The sequence below is a fragment of the Ixodes scapularis genome, unplaced genomic scaffold, assembly GCF_016920785.2.
Source record: "Ixodes scapularis isolate PalLabHiFi unplaced genomic scaffold, ASM1692078v2 PGA_scaffold8__174_contigs__length_109621045, whole genome shotgun sequence".
Classification (NCBI taxonomy): domain Eukaryota; kingdom Metazoa; phylum Arthropoda; class Arachnida; order Ixodida; family Ixodidae; genus Ixodes; species Ixodes scapularis.
Genome location: NW_024609883.1, coordinates 14,997,151 through 15,013,557, shown reverse-complemented (window position 1 = coordinate 15,013,557; position 16,407 = coordinate 14,997,151). Strand labels below are relative to the sequence as shown.

General features: G+C 48.6%; 1 pseudogene; it reads left to right on the top strand.

Annotated features, from left to right (window-relative positions):
- Positions 1-500: 500 nt before the first annotated feature.
- LOC115323214 lies at positions 501-1,436 on the top strand (annotated as a pseudogene).
- The last annotated feature ends 14,971 nt before the right edge of the window (positions 1,437-16,407 follow it).

Genomic DNA, 16,407 nt, shown 5'->3' with positions numbered 1-16,407 from the left:
CACCACAAGTTACTGTTACACAAACTTTCTGTTTCTGGTCTCAGCGACGAGTGCTGTTCTTGGTTTGAAATTTATCTCTCTGCAACAGAAAACTGTGTCGGCTACGCAAAAGTTAGGTCTTGTTTTTTTCCTCTGCCTTCTGGTGTACCCCAGGGTTCCAATCTGGGGCCGCTTCTTTTTAATATATTTGTTAAAGATGTCCAAGACATCATTCGCCCTTCGAGCCTCTTGCAGTTTATTTATTTATTTATTTCAATACCCTCAGGTCCCAGATGGCATTACAGAGGGGGTGGACAAGAACAACAACACTGCAAAAACATAAAAAAGCAAAGCAAAGGCCAACAATGCACTTCTGCTAGAGAGAAGAACAGATCAGCCTAATATGTATTAGCAAAAATGATTAACTAATGCAGCTCTAAATAAATCAACTGATATGTTTACAAAAGATGCGGGAAGGTGGTTCATATCGGAAGACGTTCGAGGAATGAAGGAGTCAATGTATGCCGCGGTTTTGCAAAGAGGTCGTGAGCAAGTTCGCTGACGACCTCAAGACTTATAAAATATGTCGTCACTAAATGATTGTGCTCTATTGGAGGAAGATATCAACGCCATCTGTCTATGGTGTAGATACCGGTCTTGATCATAACGTTGGAAAAACAAATGTAATATCTTTCACGCGTAAGACTACTCGAACTCACTTTCTGTACTACTAAGAAAATTCGTTGATTACTCGATTTACAATTGTGAAAGATCTGGGAGTGATGCTAGACTCCAAACTCAACTTTAATTCGCACGCGACATACGTTGTGAGCTCTTGTTTTCGTCTTTTCGGTCCAATATCAAGATTTAGTAAGTGTTTTTCAAGTGTTTAGCTTTTCTACGTACTTTATTGAAACATAGTTCTTCCAAAACATGACTTCTGCAGTGTGATTTGGAACAGCCTTAGTGCTACAGCTTCCAATAATGTGGAACGCCTACAGAAAAGATTTGCCAGAACTTATCATTTTAGATCCCCATCACACGATCTATATGATTACAACGAAGTGCTTAGACAAATGCAAGTCACTAACCTTGCATCAAGACGATGCTCGCGCGACCTTTTCTTCTTGTTTAAATGCATATATTGTAATCACGATATTAACTCTCTGGTCACATCTATTAACTATCATATACCCGGTAGAAATGTTCGTTCTAGTCGCACTTTCCATGTCAATTACAGCGATTTTACGTCCCCCTCGGGCCGACTGCAAAACTACTTCAATCATCTGGAATCAGATGGCATTGACATTTTCAACCCTAACCAACCTCATTTTATGTATTGGAATAATGTTCATGCTTTGCAACTATTCAATTCCTCTGTTTTTCCTTTAGAGGTGTGTACGGCGACCATACTTTTCTTGTTTGCGTTTATATGCTATGTTTATATACATTACTAACAAGTGCACAAATGTAGAGGCTTTGGCTGTTTTTGGACACTCAAAATAAACCAACAAACAAACGAACAAACAGCGTCAACAAAAAACATTCTTCAAAAATATGTAGCCGAACCCAGGAATCGAACCCTGGCCGTCTGCGTGGAAGACAAGCGCGATAAAAGTTAGGCCACGGGCGCGCTGCCCCAGTTGGTCAGTTGCGCTCGCGGCATTACTCCCCCCTTTAAAAAAAGTGCATCGTATTCATGCAACAGAAAACGAAAGAGAAAAACAAAAATAAATCCACAACAAAAGGACAGCTGAATCACGAGCCACAGTTCACAGCTCGCAGTTCACAGTTCGCAGTTCGCGGTTCGCAGTTCGCAGTTCGCAGTTCGCAGTTCAAGGTTCGCAGTTCGCAGTTCACAGTTCACAGCTCACAGCTCACAGCTCACAGCTCACAGTTCAGAGTTCACAGTTCACAGTACAACACAGTAACGCATTGTGTTGTCTCGTTCCTACTCCTCGTCCCTGTCGTGAAGCGCTATTATGTTTTGCAAGTTTCAGTACCCACTCGCCCAAGAATCCGCATTACACAGTTCACAGTTCACAGTTCACAATTCACAGTTCGCAGTTCACAGTTCACAGTTCACAGTTCACAGTTTGCAGTTCAGAGTTCAGAATACACAGTTCACAGTTCACAGTTCACAGTCCACAACTCACAGTTCAGAGTTCACAGTCATAGTTCACTCGTTGACGAGAGTGGAAAGTTTTGTCGGTTGTAATACGGCTTCAGCCGGACGACATGCATCACCTCGGGTAGCGGCTGACGTCTTGTTGATGGTCGTGCTCTGTCGGGAAGGACTTTGTAGTTCAAATCTCCGAGGCGTCGAACGATCTCGTAAGGCCCAATGTAGCGCTTCAGGAGTTTTTCGCTGAGACCGCGGCGACGAATCAGCGTCCACACCCAAACTCTGTCTCCGTGCTGGAAGTGGACGTCGCGGCGACGAAGGTTGTACCGGAGAGCGTCGACACGCTGTTCATCGTGGATTCGAATGCGGGCTAGTTGGCGTGCCTCTTCGGCTCTCTTACTGACCGCATGGGCATCGTCGCATCCGTCATCCACTGGCTCATGGGGAGCATCGCGTCCAGCATGGTCGTTAGTTTTCTGTTATGCACCAGCTCGAATGGTGTAATCCCGATTGTTTCTTAAACTGCGGTGTTGTAGGTGAACGTTTCGTATGGTAATACCTCGTCTCATGTCCTGTGGTCTACGTCGACGTACACAGAGATCATGTCGGCGAGCGTCTTGTTGAGGTGCTCCGTTAGCCCGTTCGTATGCGGATGGTACGCGGTGGTCTGACGATGGCTGGTGTGGCTGAGCCGAAGGATATCTTGCGTGAGCTGAGTCAAGAACGATGACCCTCGGTCGGTTATCAAGATTTCGGGGGCGCTATGTCGCAGGAGAATAGATTCGACGAAAAACTTGGCGACTTCCACTGCTGTCCCCGACGGAAGGGCTTTCGTCTCTGCGTACCGGGTGAGGTAATTTGTGGCCACGATTATCCAGCGGTTCCCCAACGTCGACGGCGGGAAGGGCCCAAGCAAATCCATCCGAATCTGTCGGAATGGTGTAGTTGGGGCCGATATCGGTTGCAGGAATCCCGCAGGTGTCGTTGTAGGCTTCTTACGCCGTCGGCATTTGTGACATGACCGTGTGTACAGATGAACAGTCTTGGGGAGTTTTGGCTAGTAGTACTTGTCACGAACCCGGGTGAGGGACCTGCTGTAGCCGAGATGCCCAGCCGTGGGGTCGTCGTGGCACGCTTGAAATATTTCTTCTCAGAGACTGGTAGAGGCAACAGTAGCCAGGGAGTTTTTTTGGTTCCGAAATGTTTTCTGAAGAGCACGCCCCGCCGCAAGAAAAAGATCGATAGGTCCCGAGAAAAGGCCCGTGGGACTGAGCCTCCTAGTCCTTCGATGTGGTCGATCAGGGAGCGAAGTTCCGTGTCGTCGCGTTAAAGTGCCCTCATGTCGGTAGTTGCAACTACGCCAAGAAAGCCGGCGTCGTCATCGTCGTCGGCACCGGCAATGGGAGGTTCAACTGGAGCCCCAGACCAACAGTCAGCGTCATCATGCTTGCGGTCGGACTTATCCACAATGGTTACGTCGAATTCTTGCAGTCGAAGGCTCCAGCGGCCGAGGCGTCCATACGGATCGTTGAGGTTGTCGAGCCAGCAGAGGATGTGGAGGTCTGTGACGACGCGGAACGGGATTCCGTACAAGTACGGGCGGAACTTGGTTATCGCCCAGACGACAGCAAGACATTCTTTGTCGGTCGTTGAATAATTTTGTTCTGCCTTAGACAGCGCCCGGCTTGCGTCAGCGATTACTCTCTCTGCTCCTTGTTGTCGCTGAACTAGTATCGCACCGAGGCCGGTATTGCTAGCGTCCGTGTGGATTTCTGTCTCCGCCGACTGATCAAAATGTCCGTGGATAGGGGGCGACTGGAGCTCCTGCTGGAGTTCGCCGAACGCTTGTTCTTGTTCCTCTCCCCACTGGAACTGCACGCCGTCCTTCGTTAGATGCGTCAGCGGTGCAGAAATCTGTGCAAAGTCACGAAAGAACTGTCTGTAGTATGCGCACAGCCAAAGGAATTTTCGGACGGCTTTCTTGTCTGATGGCTTCGGGAATTCTGCGACACCGGACGCCTTCACAGCATCAGGGCTTACACCTTGAGCACTCACGACCTGTCCCGAAAATTTCAGTTCACCATAGGAAAACCTACACTTGGGAGGCTTGAGTGTCAGCTCAGCAGTCTTGATAGCGTGTAGCACGGATCGCAGTCGTCTCAGGTGCTCGTCGAATTCGCTTGCAAACACCACAACGTCGTCGAGGTAGACGAGACATCTCTGCTATTTTAAGCCGGAAAGGACGGTGTCCGTAACGCGCTAGAAAGTTGCCGGGGCTGTGCACAGCCTGAACGGCATTACTTTAAATTCATACAGTCCACCCGGCGTGACGAAGGCTGTTTTCTTACGATCTCGTTCGTCGACCTCAATCTGCCAGTACCCGCTCTTCAAGTCAATCGACGAAAAGTATAGGGCGTGGCGCGGCCGATCCAGGGTATCGTCAATGCGGGCAGCGGATAGACGTCCTTTTCCGTTACTGCGTTGAGGCAGTGATAATTCACGCAGAACCTCAGGGTTCCGTCTTTCTTCTTCACCAGGACTACTGGGGAAGCCCACTGACTGTTCGAGGGTAGGACGATGTCGTCATCAAGCATCTCCTGAACTTGCTTCTGGATAATGTCCCTTTCTTTCACAGAAAATCGGTACAGTGACAGATGCACAGGAAGTGTGTTGTCATCAGTAACTATTCGATGCTTCCCAACCGTCGTTTGGCGCACCTTTGATGACGTGGCAAAGCACTCCTTGAACTTGGCGAGGAGGTCAGCCAGCTGTGGTCGGCGGGGAAGGGGGAGGGATGGGTCGATCTCGAGCTCTGAAGATGACGCTGTCTCGTATTGCGACGAAGGGGAGTGTTCAGACATTGCAGCGACTGCGGCCGTGTCCTGGAGCTCCTCGATGTGTCCCACGGTGGTAACTTTTGTAAGGTGCTGAGGCTCTTGTCGGAAGTTCGTTACAAGGACAGCAGCGCGTACACCTTGGAGCTCCGTCACGCCTCTGGCGACACCGATCCCTCTGCCTAGGAGCAGTTGAACATTACCCTCCAGCAGGGCGTCTCCGCAAATTGCTGTTTCGGTTACGACGGGCACCAGCACACTCGAGCGCGATGGCACGTTGACGTGCTCAGACAGTGCACGCACTGCGGCTGAGGCGGCCGACGTTCTTACCTGATCTCCGGACGTCATAACAGGCTTCCGCAGTGTCAGCTGGTTAGCTGCCAGGTTCAAGACGGCGCCGTATTCACACAACAAGTCCACTCCGAGAATGACCTCCCTCGAGCAGTCTTGCAGAACGACGAACTTCACAGGGCAGGTTTCAACGTGGATCCCAACGCGAGCGGTGTACCTGCCAACAGATGTGATGAGATGTCCGCCGGTGGTTCGCATCTGCGGTCCGTCCCATGACGTCATAACTTTCCGAAGGCGACGAGAGAGTCTCCCACTCAAAACGGAGTAGTTTGCTCCGGTGTCGACGAGCACCGTCACATCGTGGCCGTCGATGATAACGTTGAGGTTATTAGACACTGTTGAAGAAACGTCATTTCCTGGCGTGGTGGCGTTAGAGTGGGAGAGCTACGACGATCTTGGAGGATCTTGGCATCGTTCGTCTTCAGTAACACCACCTTTCGGCATTGCCGTGCCTAGTTTCCTAGGAGCAAGGGGCAACAGGTTTTCACGTCGGGGTCGGTGCATCGGTGAAGCTGGACGACGTGGTGATGGCGAACGGTATCCTTGAGATGGAGCGGGCGCTGGACATGGTGCACGTTGCAGGTATTCCTCGATGTCTCTAAGTCGTTCTCCGCTCCTTGGAAGTGGTGCGTCCGGCGCGAACCCGCGAAGCCCGATCTGCCGGTAGGGGCATAGCCGGTACACATGGTCAGCTTCACCGCAGTGGTTGCACAGTCCTCTCCTGTCGGCCGTCCGCCACACGTCGGTCTTCCTCGGCGAGGGTCGCTCCGGGCGGACGTCCTGGACTTGTTCTTGGCGTCGGTCTTGGGGCGCTAGATTGCCCCGTCGAGGTGACGGTTGGTATTGATGGGCAAAAGGCGGCGGTCGGCGGGTTACGGCGGCGAAGCTCAGTGTCGGCTCCTCTTGCGACACCATAGTGCCGGGAACCTTTGGCAGGAGTGTCCGGTGAATTTCTTCACGGACAGCCTCAGCGATAGAGAGAGATGTCGGAGGACTGGCCGCAGGTAGCAACTTCTGGAGCTCCTCCCGCACGACGTCGCGGATCACCTCACGAATGTCCCGAGTACGGGCGCCGATTTCGTCGTTAAGCAGCGTGGAGTGAACGACGCCGGGATGTCGTTGGTAGTAGGAGGCGCCTGCTTCGAGGGCGCGCTCCATGTTCGTTGCCTCAGTGACAAACGCTTCGACGGTGGTCAAAGGGTTGCGGACGAGGCACCCAAAGATGTCGTCCCTCACCCCGCGCATGATGACGCCCAGGTTCTTGTCGTCAGCGGTTTGTGGGTCGGCACGCGCGCTCAGACGCAGGACGTCTTGAACGAAGCTGGTGACGCTTTCGTTGGGGCCTTGCGTCCTGGTTCGAAGGAGGTCCTCGGCGGTCTCCGTTCGGTGCTGAGTGGCGAACTTCCCTCGTATCTCTCCTTTCAGCTGGTCTCATGATGATATTGAAGTTTGACGATTTTTGAACCAGTGACGCGCCGTGCCCTCGAGGGATAAGTAGACGTTTTGCAAACGCTGTTCCGGAGTCTATTGGTTGTGCAGCGTCGCCTGTTCGTATTGCTGCAACCAATCTTCGACATCTTCGTGGATTTCGCCATGGAAAGGCGTCGGCATACAAGGGGCGACGGGCAGGTAAAAGACGCGGGGTGCTGCTGTGGTCAGCGCCGGCGATGAAGCCATCGTCGGTATCGCTATCCTTGTCCTCGCCGGCAGTGGTCCGAGTTCAGGAGCTTGCCCTTGAAGATGGCGGCTGGCGTGATGCTCCGAGTGTTCAACGGAGGGTCGTCGCTTAAGGGGGCTTGCTGAACGTGTTCTTGTAGGGGTAAGCTGCACGGGTTTCATACCCAACACCTCCACCAAAATATCACGAGTGACAAATGATGAGGCGAAGAATAACTGAAGAAACTAAACATCTAATGAAGCGAACTTGTGCCCAAAACAAACAGAAAAAGAAAGATGATGAGAACAAAGCGTCGCGGGCGTCGAAGTCGGCGTAACAGCAGGTTCGAGCGCAGGGCGCGAGACCGACCCCGGTTTGGCACGCGGGGCCCCTTTTGTACGCGTGTGGGCTTCGGGAACAATCGGTGTAGAAGGTTTGGTGCGCAAAAGATTCTAACCTCGAATCAGCAAGACGGTTCTCGAATTTACCGGAACATCACATTACAGCGTCAACAACAATATGTAGCCGCGGCCCGGAATCGAACCCTGGCCGTCTGCGTGGAAGACAAGCGCGATAACCGCTCAGGTGCGCTTGTGGCAATATTGCTTATCGCTTCCTCTCTTTCTTCATCTACATCTACATTACATTCACTTTAATTATGGGGCGTTTTCCTCCTCTTCTAATCTTATAACCCACCTATTTTCTTCGTCATTCATGTGTCTTTCATTGCTGCGGCCCCTCTAAGATAGATAATTTTCTTGTGGTGTACCGCGAAAGAAGGCGAACTCACAGAAGTGTCCGCCTTTGCGTCAATAGCACACTCTAAGAAAAAAATGGAGGAGAAAGGTAGCAACGGCGCGTCTTCCTCCCTTCTATTGACGCGCCCCCAAGCGGACACGAGAAAAAAGGAGGAACGAGACGTTTTCCTCCTCCAGTCAGACGGGAGAAAGCGTTCGCCCTCCCGACTCATCTTCTTTCGGTTTCGTTTTTCGAGCACGGCGCGCACGTTGTTTAATAAATGTTGTTGAGTTGATTGAGCTTCAGCGGCAGCGAAGGCCGCCTGTAATTCCGTCTTCTAGTCCAAATGCGCAGAACGTTTCGGTTGCATTTACGATTTTACCACTAATTTTATGAAACGAGTAAACAAAGCCGTAAGAAACAGCGAAGTTCCGGAGCAGTGCCAGCAGCACTACGTACACTGGGTAAGATGGCCGTCTCTGAATTGCAGGCAAGGTAGCGGAACTACGCGGAACTGTGTCAACGTTATGGAAATCGCGGGAACTGTGTCCATTGCAGGCAGGTTTTCCTGTCGGCTGCCTGGGTGCCTTCCGTTCTGAGTTCGGTTCTGTTTTTCCGTGCCGAGTGCCAACCGGCATTCAACGTGGTTCTGCATTTCTGCGTGTCAGCAACATAGCAGCAACATCGTGATGGCAGCGTTGTGCGTAGTGTACAGAAGACGAATTATCGCCGATGTGACCGTGTGTGCGCGTATCAGAGGTGTAACAACAGGATGAGTTGACGCAAACTGTCGAGCATTGATGCCGGTGGTCGGGCCGTGATCGGTGGGGGCGGGGTGTCGCAGGTTGACATTCCGCTTTACATTAAAGAGTTTAAGACCACTTGAGGGATTAGGTCCAGTCGATCGACGCGCGGATAGTCATGTTGGAACGCTGGTCTGAACGGTAAGCTCCTATCCTACAGTGGCCAATGTGAATGACGGTCCCCGAGAGCGATTGCGCTCTGGGCAACGTATGAAATTATGAAGGAAAGTACGTACACTTACAATAGAATTTTAGCTTTAAAAAAAAGGCAACATGAAAAAAAAAAACGCTATCCTTTATTTTGCTGTTTAAAACTACGGTTTCTGGAGAAACTGTCCTCCAAGTGGCGCGCTGGGATGAGCGCTAGAAGTTTTCGAACTCGCCACGGCGTAGCTCCGTACACTCAACACCCGCCGCAAGCCGCGGCTTTGGCTGCATTCAAGTTGATAGAAAAGCGATCTCTCTGCCCGTGAAGCATAACTTCCAGCTGTGTGAATATCCGCTTTAAAAGATTTATCCAAGGCGTCAATCGCAACTGTGCGCGAACAGTACATATAGAAAAACAAACGCTACAATAGAAATACTGGCTACGAAGTGCCGTGCGGGGAAAACAACTCTTGGCTTGGAATCGCAAAGGAGCTGCTCGATTTATTGGCTTTCAAAATATTACGGCATAATCGAGCGTTTTCTGTTTCTAAGAGATTCATCCCCTGAGCCATTAAAAATATTCTCAGAAGTGTGATATTGCTGGTAAAAAATGGACACGCTGGGAATATTTTTTTATTGCTTAGGGAGTCACCGAGAAATTCCGTCCGTTCAAAACGACCAGTATAAAAGACGGAAACGCAGAGCTCGGGAGTAGTGATCTGGTTAGTGCGCTGCGGTATTGATGTTTGTATGTTCCATGCATGCTTATGCGCTAAATGCATGTTCAGCTGATGCTTGTAGTGTGCGTAATGTGTCTACATGTGTGTATTATAGAGGTTCCCGAAGATCCCGAAGCGCAATGGTGACGTAATAAATAAAAATATATTTTTTGTAGAAATAAATTGGGCGGTACCTAGCGCCACCTAGCCTAATTACTTCCGACTACTCTGCTTGACCCTGCCATCTGGTGGCAAGCGATTTAACATTCTTTTACGCTACGCGGCTACGCCATAATTTTGTGTTATTGTGCTGAACTGAGCCAAGAGGCTGCTTCGGATTTACTTTTTTTGAGAACGGCTTTTGGTTTTGCGGGCGAATGGTTTACTGCTCCTCCGTGATGTGCGGTTGACGCAATGGTTGACGAAGGAATTGTGGCTCGAGAAATAGCAAAGGTAAGACACGAAGTGAGCAAACTGGGTGCCGGTTGTCTGCCTTTAACATCGCAGCGCTGACGATGAGAAGACTGAGTGACTGCATGCTTTCGAAACGTAAGATTCTTTACCTGCAGGGGGAAGCCGGCTTCGGAAATAAAGACAGTTCGCGGAAAGCTCGTGTTATGTTTTATTTGCTGCTCCTCTCGCTCCGTACAATAGACTTAGTGTTCTCGTTAAGAATTATTGAGCTCAATTTCCATGATTCGTGGCCGCCATTATGAGATGCAGGTGACGGAGGAACATTTGCTCCCCTGCTTTAGGGACGAAAGTTTCTCCCTTTCTGAAGGAACATATGTGTCAAGACCGTTCCTCCCTTTAGGGAGGACTATACTGACCCTTTTTCTACGTGTGCAGGGGCTAGTGCCACTAAATAAGTTACGCTTCAAAGTGACGACACGTGGCCGTATTGTGTCTTAAAATCATAGTCGCCAGTTATCCGAAGCTTTATCCGAAATCACAGGAAACGTTTTTCCTTCCCGCACAGACGATTAAACTGTTCGCTACAAAAGAAAATATTACTTGATCTTCTCAGCACCGAATTCAATGCTGAGGAAGTCGCACCCTTAAATCATGACGCTCGGCAGTAGCGCTCGCTGGGCACAAGTCCCGAAATACCGGCGCCCCCAACAATGTCGGGAAACAGAATGCCGATACTCTAAGCGCAGCTCATTTAGTGGCTCTAGCAGGGGCAACCGGCATTTCTCGAGCGACCTTCTTGTTTGAGGAATTTCGGCGGATGATAAGATTAGAGGAAGATGAAAGACGTCAAAAATAACCAAGTTGAATGTAAGGTAGATGTAGATTTAAAAAAAAGAGGAAGTAATTAGCAATATGAATGAAGAAAAAGATTATCCTATTTAACGGCTCCCAGTCCAGCGATGTGTTTGATTTTTCTATCTCTCTCTAATCCTTCCTTTATCTTCATCTGGCACTATATCGTTACGAATGACAATTAATGAAGCGACGAAAACTGAAACAAGCTAAACGTTTTATGGGAAAACAAAAAAAAATGGGGGCCGACAACAAAAAGAAAACAAAAGATAACACTAGAGCGTCGCGGGCATCGATTGTGGCGTAGCAGCACGATGAACGCTTGAGCGAGACAGACTCCTGCCTGCCACGTGGAGCCCCTTTTGCAGACGTGTGGGCTTCTCCAACAATCGTCTTAGGATGTTCGACGTGTAGAAGATTTTAATCTTGAATCAGCAACACGGTTCTCGAATTTCCGAGAACATTATGTTGGAGTCAACAAAATGCGTACCCGCGGCCAGGAATCGAACCCCGGCTTTCTGCGTGGAAGGCACGCGCAAAAACCGTTAAGCCACGAGTGCGCCGCCCACGCGGTCAGCAGCGCGCGCGGCATTTCTGCCACTTTAAACAAACCACATCGTCCCGATGCAGCAAAAAACGAAAATAAAAATCTACGTAAAAAAACAGCAGAATCGCGAGCCACAGCTTACAGTTCAATATTTGACGAGAGTCCAAAATTCTATAGTTCGTAATACGGCTTGAGGCGGTCGACGCGCACCACCTCGAGTCGTGGCTGGCGTCTTGAAGATAGGCGCGGTCCGTCGGGCAGATATTCGAAGTTTACATTACCGAGGCGTCGGTTGACTTTTTATGGTCCGAAATACAGTTTCCGAAGCTTCTCGCTGTGACCGCGCAGCCGGATCGGTGTCCACAGCCATACCCGGTCTCCGGGGTCAAAGTGGACATCCCGGCGAAGAATGATATACCGGCGTGCGTCGACTCGCTGTTCGTCATGAATCTTGATTCTTTCCAGTTGGCCACCTTCTTCCACTCGTCGAAAGATCAGTTGAGCGTCGTCATTGCCGTCGTCGCTTGGCACAGACGGCAGCATGGCGTCGAGCATCGTGGTAACCGTCCCGCTGTGTACCAGTTTGAACGGTGTCATTCCCGTGGTTTCTTGAACCGCTGTGCTGTACGCAAACCTGATGGACAGCAATACCTCGTCCCACGTCTTGTGCTTTACGTCGACGTACATGGAGTTCATATCGGCGATCGTCTTGTTGTGCCGCTCCGTTATCCCGTTGGTGTGCGGGTGATAAGCCGTGGTTCGTCAATGGCTGGTGTTACCGGGACGAAGGACTTCTTGCGTCAGCTGGACCATGAATGATAATCCACGGCCTGAGATCAGGACTTCGGGAGCGCCGTGCGGGAGGACGATGGAATCGATGAAGAAGTTCGCGACTTCAACAGCCGCTCCTGATGGAAGGGCTTTTGTCTCGGCTTACCGCGTGACATAATCGTTTGCGACGATGATCCATCGGTTTCCTTGCGTCCATGTTGGGAACGGTTTAAGTAAATTCATCCGGACCTGCTGGAAGGGATTAGTCGGGGCATACATAGGCTCCAAAAATCCTGCTGGCTTCGTCGAAGGCTTCTTACGTCGTTGGCACTCATGGCAGGACCGTATGTAGAGATGGACGGTTTTCGAGAGTCGCGGCCAGTAGCACTTGTCACGAATCCTGGCAAGTGTCCTGGTGTAGCCGTGGTGTCCAGCCGGTCGGGTCGTCGTGGCATGCTTGAAAGATTTCTTGCAGGCCGGCAGAAACCACCAGCAGCCATTCAGGGTTGCTGGTTTCGAAGTTCTTAAAGAGCACGCCTCGCCGCAGAACGAAGCTTGACAAGTCTCGGGCTAAGACTCGCGAAACTGAGCTTTTGTGACCTTCGAGGTGGTCAATCACGGAGCAAAATTTGGGGTCGTCTCGTTGAAGTGCTTCCGTGTCGGTATCTGTAACTGCGCCGAGAAAACGGGCGTCATCGTCGTCGTCGGTGCTTCGGGAGGAGATTCCACTGGGGCCCTAGACACACAGTCGGCGTCGTTATGCTTGCGGCCAGACATATGCAAAATGGTAACGTCGAATTCTCGCAGTCGGAGACCCCAGCGAGCGAGACAGCCTGACGGGTCTTAGAGGTTGGTAAGACAACGGAGAGTGGGGTGGTCATCACAACACGGAACGGGATCCCGTACAGCTACGGGCGGGACTTGGTTAACTAATATATCACATTTTTGGCATTGGGGTCAGCATCGCGGACCGCCATGCGTGACCTCCATATGCCACACAACTCAAGATACACAAACGAAATAAAAGGAATGCTATTGTCACTCGTTACGTGCAAGAAGTGAATGCCGGATGGGCTAATGCAGAGCTGTTTCTTCAATGTGCGTTGAAGGATGTCCAATTAGCAAGCATGGACGTCGTCCTCGCAAACGTACTCGCTACCGTTCAAAGAATAGAGGAAGGGCAGAGCGCCGTGCTTGCCGAGATAAAGGAACTCCGGGAAAAACAGAAAGCGACAGAGAATGATGTACGGCTGTTATACACGAGGGTTACTGCCATTGAAACTGAAACGTCTAAAAAGTCTAAAACAGTAGAAGCTGGAGCTAATGCCATACCAATTGAGAATTTGACAGCGGTTACATCCAAGCTTAACGACGTACAAGCCCGCTGCGACGACGCTGAAAATAGACTTAGGCGTTGTAATTTGCTGTTCTTCGGTATTGCAGATAGTCCAAATGAATCGTGGAACGCACCCGAAGCTAAAGTCATCGAGTTTTGTATGGGGCAACTTGGTATTGATCTTACAACTGATGTTATCGACAGGGCCCATCGCTTGGGTAGGTTTGCACCCGGCAAAGATCGTCCCATTATCGTTAAATTTTTGCGGTCTAAAGACAAAGAAGGCATATTGAGCTCTGGGTACAAATTAAAGGGCTCGTCTTTCGCCATCAGGGAAGATTTTTCTTTAACTGTGCGTACCGCAAGAAATAAACTGCTTGAATTCGCGAAAGTAAAACAGGTTCCTTTCAAACTTCGCTTTGACAAGCTAAGAATCGATAACAAGGTTTTTGAATATGACCCCGCTTCTGGTTCTGTCAAGGAATCCAGATAGCAACGCAAGTGCAACTCTAATCCCGCGCGCTGTACAAAGCCTTCTTTTTCTGCAAACACACGACGTGAGGAAAGCCTATCTATATCTTTCACTAACATACGCAGCGTTCTTTCCAAGCGAGACGAACTAAGCGCGTTCATAACTGATAGCAAGACAGATATTCTTGTACTAACCGAAACATGGCTGAAGCCAGAACACAATGATGACGAAGTACTCAATAACAGTTTCAACTTTGAGATTTATCGTCGGGATCGATTAGATAAAAGGGGAGGGGGGGTGTTAATTGCGACAAAGAAAGACCTACGTACTAACAGTGTTCATGTAGATAGTCATCTTGAAATTCTTTGGGTCTCGGTATATTCAAACGTGACGATGTGTCTTCTTGGCGTTTGTTATAGGCCACCCGATTGCGATGGAACGTTTTGTAGTGAACTACAGAAATTGTTATCTGTTTTAAAAGCCGATTTTCCCAACGCCGATATTTTTCTCTTCGGCGACTTCAATTTTCCCAACGTCGATTGGTCTACTCTAAGTTCATCCTCCCAAGAAGCGCAGATGTTTGTCGATCTAACTCTTGATTTCAACCTTGTTCAGATGATAAATGAATCGACACGTGTAAACAATATTCTTGACCTTTGTCTGGTATCAGTCCCTGAGATAGTTAAGTCTGTCTCTGTCATCGACGGGTTTAGTGATCACAAGCTGATTCATATGACTGTATCACTTGCACCTAGTAGGAATATTACTGGTTCCAAATTTATATTGGATTACAATAAGGCGGATTTCGATAAGATTAATGCTGGTCTTTTGGAGTTTTTTGAATCTTATGTTATGGGTTTTTCTTGTCGTACAGTTGGTGACAACTGGAGTCTTTTTAAAAATAAGCTACTCGAACTTACCACTACCTTTGTTCCACGTGTTCGCATTCGTACCAACAGCAATAAACCATGGTATAATAAAACTCTGAACACAATGAGTAACAAAAAGAAAAGACTGTTTAAGGTGGCAAAAAGTTGTAATTCTGAAACTGCTTGGTCTAACTATAACGCCTGGGCCAAACTTTATATTAATAGTTTGCGTTTCTTTAAAGACAAATTTTACAGCTGCGACCTCCCAACAATATTAAAGAACAACCCAAAAAAGTTTTGGAAGCTTATTTCCCCTAACGAGCCATCCCGTTCAATACAGTTGACAAGCATCGACGGTAATATTATCCCCGATGCCGAATGCCCCTCGGTTTTTAATAATTTCTTTTCATCAACGTTTACAAACGAGGATATTTTGAACGTACCTTCCGTACCACAGCTCAATTTTAGGTATATGGAGCCTATTCTGATAACACCATCAGGGATTGTAGACTTGATAGATAAACTTAAAATTTCCACCTCTGCTGGAGTCGACGCAATTAATTCAAAGATATTAAAAAATACTAAGGAAGTTGCAGGTGAAATATGATGTCTATTATTCCAACAGTCATTATCCACCGGCTGCATCCCGCATGAGTGGAAAATTGGGAGGGTCGTTCCGATCTTCAAAAGCGGTGATTGTCATTCAGCGGAAAACTACCGTCCCATATCACTAACTAGTGTTGTATGTAAGTTGTTGGAACATATAATATTCTCTCATGTTGCATCACATCTTGAATCTAACAATTTCTTTTATAAATATCAGTATGGTTTCCGAAAAGGCTTCTCGTGTGATAGGCAACTGCTCGAATTCACTCATGACCTTCATGTTAATATGAACACTAACTCTCAAACCGATGCCGTATTTCTTGATTTCTCTAAAGCATTTGATCGCGTACCTCATTGTCGTTTAATATCTAAACTCTCCTCGCTCAATCTTGATTTTCTAACTCTCTCGTGGATTCGAAACTTTCTCTCTCTCCGTTCTCAGTTTACTGTCAATGGAGATTTTCAATCTGACATTTCTAACGTAACTTCGGGAGTCCCTCAAGGCACCGTCTTAGGGCCTCTTCTCTTTCTTATCTATATTAACGACCTTCCTGATTCGCTGTCCTCTAACATACGTTTGTTTGCAGATGACTGTGTGCTATACCGAAACATTAATCATCCAAATGACCATCTAATCCTTCAGCGAGATCTCGACAATATTCATAATTGGTGTGACAAATGGTTAATGCCCCTAAACACGTCAAAATGCAAATTACTTAATTTTACTCGCAAAAAAACCCTTTCATCATTCCCCTATTCTCTTGGTAACACGCCTGTTAGCGTTGCTTCTTCTTACAAATATCTGGGAGTTCACCTCGCTTCTAACCTCTCATGGATCACCCACGTTAACAACGTAATTGCTAATGCTTCTCGAACCCTCGGATACATTAAGCGTAACCTCAAGGCAGCACATCCTCAACTCCGTAAACTAGCCTACGAAACTTACGTTCGCCCAAAACTTGATTATGCTTCACCAACCTGGAACCCCCATCAAGTCTACTTAACCAAACGTATTGAAGCCGTCCAAAATCGAGCGGCACGTTTTATAACATCGAGTTATTCGTATAACATAGGTGTTTCTACTCTAAAAGATCAGTGTTCTCTCCCTCTACTCGAAAACCGCCGTAAAATTGCTCTTCTGTGCCTCATTCATAAGCTCTACTATCACGATAATAATATACCTTTTC